Below are 6,465 nucleotides of genomic sequence, written 5' to 3' on the forward strand. Positions count from 1 at the left end.
TCCGGATCTGTCCCCCATTGAGCATGTTTGGGACTGGATGAAGCGTCGTCTCACGCGGTCTGCACGTCCAGCACGAACGCTGGTCCAACTGAGGCGCCAGTTGGAAATGGCATGGCAAGCCGTTCCACAGGACTACATCTAGCATCTCCACGATCGTCTCCATGGGAGAATAGCAGCCTGCATTGCTGCGAAAGGTGGATATACACTGTACTAGTGCCGACATTGTGCATGCTCTGTTGCCTGTGTCTATGTGCCTTTGGTTCTGTCAGTGTGATCATGTGATGTATCTGACCCCAGGAATGTGTCAATAAAGTTTCCCCTTCCAGGGACAATGAATTCACGGTGTTCTTATTTCAATTTCCAGGAGTGTATGTCGCGTGCTGCGGTATTCGGAGACACTAAAAGCACCATAGTAGAACACAGATGAAGCTCCTAAGATGATGTAATAGCCAGTAAGAAGTAGTACAATTCAAGTTTTAGGTAATAAATATTGACCTTTTAGCTGGCTTTGGTGCCTTGGACATGAGCTAGGACCTTAAGATTCTGCATGAAAGGAGGACTAGCAGCCGAGTTGCACGAGAGAATGTGAAAAGTGTTCATATGTAGTAAAAACCTGAGAAATCCGTCCGTTTTCGTCATTTGCTATCGAATCGACTTAAAGCCAGATCGTCATATTGGCCGCTCTTCTCTCTGAAACGGTTGTACGTATCGTCTGCAAAGCTATGTCGCGTACTGCGGTATTCGGAGACACTAAAAGCACCATAGTAGAACACAGATGAAGCTCCTAAGATTATGTAATAGCCAGTAAGAAGTAGTACAATTCAAGTTGTAGGTATCGTTTATTGACTTTTTAGCTGGCTTTGGTGCCTTGGACATGAGCTAGGACCTTAAGATTCTGCAAGAAAGGAGGACTAGCAGCCGACTTGCACGGGAGAATGTGAAAAGCGTTCATATGTAGTAAAAACCTGAGAAATCCGTCCGTTTTCGTCATTTGTTATCGAATCGAGTTAAAGCCAGATCGTCACATTGGCTGCTCTTCTCTCTGAAACGGTTGTACTTATCGTCTGCAAAGCTATGTCGCGTGCTGCGCTACGCGGAGGCACTAAAAGCACCATAGTAGAACACAGATGAAGCTTCTAAGTTGATGTAATAGCCAGTAAGAAGTAGTAAAATTCAAGTTTTAGGTATCGATTATTGACTTCTTAGCTGGCTTTGGTGCCTTGGACATGAGCTATTACCTTAAGATTCTGCATGAAAGTAGGACTAGCAGCCGAGTTGCACGGGAGAATTTGAAAAGTGTTCATATGTAGTAAAAACCTGAGAAATCCGTCCGTTTTCGTCATTTGTTATCGAATCGACTTAAAGCCAGATCGTCACAATGGCCGCTCTTCTCTCTGAAACGGTTGTACTTATCGTCTGCAAAGCTGTGTCGCGTGCTGCGGTATGCGGAGAAACTAAAAGCACCGTAGTAGAACACAGATGAAGCCTCTAAGTTGATGTAATGGCCAGTAAGAAGTTAGGTATCGATTATTGACTTTTTAGCTGGCTTTGGTGCCTTGGACATGAGCTAGGACCTTAAGATTCTGCATGAAAGGAGGACTAGCAGCCGAGTTGCGCGAGAGAATGGGAAAAGTTTTCATATGTAGTAAAAACCTGAGAAATCCGTCCGTTTTCGTCATTTGTTATCGAATCGTCTTAAAGCCAGATCGTCACATTGGCCGCTCTTCTCTCTGAAACGGTTGTATTTATCGTCTGCAAAGCTATGTCGCGTGCTGCGGTATGCGGAGACACTAAAAGCACCATAGTAGAACACAGATCAAGCTTGTAAGTTGATGTAATAGCCAGTAAGAAGTAGTACAGTTCAAGTTTTAGGTATTGAATATTGACCGTTTAGCTGGCTTTGGTGCCTTGGACATGAGCAAGGACCTTAAGATTCTGCATGAAAGGAGGACTAGCAGCCGAGTTGCACGGGAGACTGTGAAAAGTGCTCATATGTAGTAAAAACCTGAGAAATCCGTCCATTTTCGTCATTTGTTATCGAATCGACGTAAAGCCAGATCGTCACATTGGCCGCTCTGCTCTCTGAAACGGTTGTACTTATTGTCTGCAAAGCTATGTCGCGTACTGCGGTATTCGGAGACACTAAAAGCTCCATAGTAGAACACAGATGAAGCTCCTAAGATGATGTAATAGCCAGTAAGAAGTAGTACAATTCAAGTTGTAGGTATCGGTTATTGACTTTTTAGCTGGGTTTCGTGCCTTGGACATGAGCTAGGACCTTAAGATTCTGCATGAAAGGAGGACTAGCAGCCGACCTGCACGGGAGAATGAGAAAAGTGTTCATATGTAGTAAAAACCTAAGAAATCCGTACGTTTTCGTCATTTGTTATCGAATCGACTTAAAGCCAGATCGTCACATTGGCCGCTCTTCTCTCTGAAACGGTTGTACTTATCGTCTGCAAAGCTATGTCGCGTGCTGCGCTAATCGGAGGCACTAAAAGCACCATAGTAGAACACAGATGAAGCTTCTAAGTTGATGTAATAGCCAGTAAGAAGTAGTACAATTCAAGTTTTAGGTATCGATTATTGACTTCTTAGCTGGCTTTGGTGCCTTGGACATGAGCTATTACCTTAAGATTCTGCATGAAAGTAGGACTAGCAGCCGAGTTGCACGGGAGACTGTGAAAAGTGTTCATATGTTGTAAAAACCTGAGAAATCCGTATATTTTCGTCATTTGTTATCGAATCGACTTAAAGCCAGATCGTCACATTGGCCGCTCTTCTCTCTGAAACGGTTGTACTCATCTTCTGCAAAGCTATGTCGCGTGCTGCGGTATGTGAACACACTAATAGCACCATAGTAGAACAGAGATGAAGCTTCTAAGTTGATGTAATAGCCAGTAAGAAGAAATTGAATTCAAGTTTTAGGTATCGATTATTGACATTTTAGCTGGCTTTGGTGCCTTGGACATGAGCAAGGACCTCAAGATTCTGCATGAAAGGAGGACTAGCAGCCGAGTTGCACGGGCGAATGTGAAAAGTGTTCATATGTAGTAAAAACCTGAGAAATCCGTCCGTTTTCGTCATTTGTTAACGAATCGACTTAAAGCCAGATCGACACATTGGCCGCTCTTCTCTCTGAAACGGTTGTACTTATCGTCTGCACAGCTACGTCGCGTGCTGCAGTATGCTGAGACACTAAAAGCACCATAGTAGAACACAGATGAAGCATCTAAGTTGATGTAATAGCCAGTAAGAATTAGTCCAATTCAAGTTTTAGGTATCGATTATTGACTTTTTAGCTGGCTTTGGTGACTTGGACATGAGCAAGGACCTTAAGATTCTGCATGAAAGGAGGACTAGCAACCGAGTTGCATGGGAGAATGTGAAAAGTGTTCATATGTAATAAAAACCTGAGAAATCCGTCCGTTTTCGTCATTTGTTATCGAATCGACTTAAAGCCAGATCGTCACTTTGGCCGCTCTTCTCTCTGAAACGGTTGTACTTATCGTCTACAAAGCTATGTCGCGTGCTGCGGTATGCGGAGACACTAAAAGCACCATAGTAGAACACAGATGAAGATTCTAAGTTGATCTAATAGCCAGTAAGAAGTAGTACAACTCAAGTTTTAGGTATCGATTATTGACTTCTTAGCTGGCTTTGGTGCCTTGGACATGAGCTATTACCTTAAGATTCTGCATGAAAGTAGGACAAGCAGCCGAGTTGCACGGGAGAATTTGAAAAGTGTTCATATGTAGTAAAAACCTGAGAAATCCGTCCGTTTTCGTCATTTGTTATCGAATCGACTTAAAGCCAGATCGTCACATTGGCCGCTCTTCTCTCTGAAACGGTTGTACTTATCGGTTGCAAAGCTGTGTCGCGTGCTGCGGTATGCGGAGAAACTAAAAGCACCGTAGTAGAACACAGATGAAGCTTCTAAGTTGATGTAATAGCCAGTAAGAAGTTAGGTATCGATTATTGACTTTTTAGCTGGCTTTGTTGCCTTGGACATGAGCTAGGACCTTAACATTCTGCATGAAAGGAGGACTAGCAGCCGCGTTGCTCGGGAGAATGTGAAAAGTGTTCATATGTAGTAAAAACCTGAGAAATCCGTCAGGTTTCGTCATTTGTTATCGAATCGACTTAAAGCCAGATCGTCACATTGGCCGCTCTTCTCTCTGAAACGGTTGTACTTATCGTCTGCAAAGCTATGTCGCGTGCTGCGGTATGCGGAGACAGTAAAAGCACCATAGTAGAACACATATGAAGCTTCAAAGTTGATGTAATAGCCAGTAACAAGTAGTACAGTTCAAGTTTTAGGTATCGATTATTGAATTTTTAGCTGGCTTTGGTGCATTGGACATGAGCTAGGACCTTAACGTTCTGCATGAAAGGAGGACTAGCAGCCGAGTTGCATGGGAGAATGTGAAAAGTGTTCATATGTAGTAAAATCCTTGTAAATCCGTCCGTTTTCGTCATTTGTTATCGAATCGACTTATAGCCAGATCGTCACATTGGCAACTCTTCTCCGTGAAACGGTTGTACTTATCGTCTGCAAAGCTATGTCGCGTGCTGTGGTATGCGGAGACACGAAATTCATCATAGTAGAACACAGATGAAGCTTCTAAGTTGGTGTAATAGCCAGTAAGAAGTAGTACAATTCAAGTTTTAGGTATCGATTATTGACTTTTTAGCTGGCTTTGGTGCTTTGGACATGAGCTAGGACCTTGAGATTCTGCGTGAACGGAGAACTAGCAGCAGAGTTGCACGGGAGAATTGGAAAAGTGTTCGCATGTAGTAAAAACCTGAGAAATCCGTCCGTTTTCGTCATTTGTTATCGAATCGACTTAAAGCCAGATCGTCACATTGGCCGCTCTTCTCTCTGAAACGGTTGTGTTTATCGTCTGCAAAACTATGTCGCGTGCTGCGGTATGCGGAGAAACTAAAAGCACCGTAGTAGAACACAGATGAAGCTTCTAAGTTGATGTAATAGCCAGTAAGAAGTAGTACAGTTCAAGTTTTAGGAATCGATTATTGACTTTTTAGCTGGCATTGGTGACTTGGACATGAGCTAGGACCATAAGATTCTGCATGAAAGAAGGACTAGAAACCGAGTTGCACGGGAGAATGTGAAAAGTGTTCATATGTAATAAAAACCTGAGAAATCCGTCCGTTTTCGTCATTTGTTATCGAATCGACTTAAAGCCAGATCGTCACATTGGCCGCTCTTCTCTCTGAGACGGTTGTACTTATCGTCTACAAAGCTATGTCGCGTGCTGCGGTATGCGGAGACACTAAAAGCACCATAGTAGAACACAGATCAAGCTTGTAAGTTGATGTAATAGCCAGTAAGAAGTAGTACAGTTCAAGTTTTAGGTATTGAATATTGACCTTTTAGCTGGCTTTGGTGCCTTGGACATGAGCAAGGACCTTAACATTCTGCATGAAAGGAGGACTAGCAGCCGCGTTCCTCGGGAGAATGTGAAAAGTGTTCATATGTAGTAATAACCTGAGAAATCCGTCCGGTTTCGTCATTTGTTATCGAATCGACTTAAAGCCAGATCGTCACATTGGCCGCTCTTCTCTCTGAAACGGTTGTACTTATCGTCTGCAAAGCTATGTCGCGTGCTGCGGTATTCGGAGACACTAAAAGCACCATAGTAGAACACAGATGAAGCTCCTAAGATGATGTAATAGCCAGTAAGAAGTAGTACAATTCAAGTTTTAGGTAATAAATATTGACCTTTTAGCTGGCTTTGGTGACTTGGACATGAGCTAGGACCTTAAGATTCTGCATGAAAGGAGGACTAGCAGCCGAGTTGCACGAGAGAATGTGAAAAGTGTTCATATGTAGTAAAAACCTGAGAAATCCGTCCGTTTTCGTCATTTGCTATCGAATCGACTTAAAGCCAGATCGTCATATTGGCCGCTCTTCTCTCTGAAACGGTTGTACGTATCGTCTGCAAAGCTATGTCGCGTACTGCGGTATTCGGAGACACTAAAAGCACCATAGTAGAACACAGATGAAGCTCCTAAGATTATGTAATAGCCAGTAAGAAGTAGTACAATTCAAGTTGTAGGTATCGTTTATTGACTTTTTAGCTGGCTTTGGTGCCTTGGACATGAGCTAGGACCTTAAGATTCTGCAAGAAAGGAGGACTAGCAGCCGACTTGCACGGGAGAATGTGAAAAGCGTTCATATGTAGTAAAAACCTGAGAAATCCGTCCGTTTTCGTCATTTGTTATCGAATCGAGTTAAAGCCAGATCGTCACATTGGCTGCTCTTCTCTCTGAAACGGTTGTACTTATCGTCTGCAAAGCTATGTCGCGTGCTGCGCTACGCGGAGGCACTAAAAGCACCATAGTAGAACACAGATGAAGCTTCTAAGTTGATGTAATAGCCAGTAAGAAGTAGTAAAATTCAAGTTTTAGGTATCGATTATTGACTTCTTAGCTGGCTTTGGT

The sequence above is a fragment of the Schistocerca gregaria genome, unplaced genomic scaffold (genome assembly GCF_023897955.1).
Source record: "Schistocerca gregaria isolate iqSchGreg1 unplaced genomic scaffold, iqSchGreg1.2 ptg000492l, whole genome shotgun sequence".
NCBI classification, from domain to species: domain Eukaryota; kingdom Metazoa; phylum Arthropoda; class Insecta; order Orthoptera; family Acrididae; genus Schistocerca; species Schistocerca gregaria.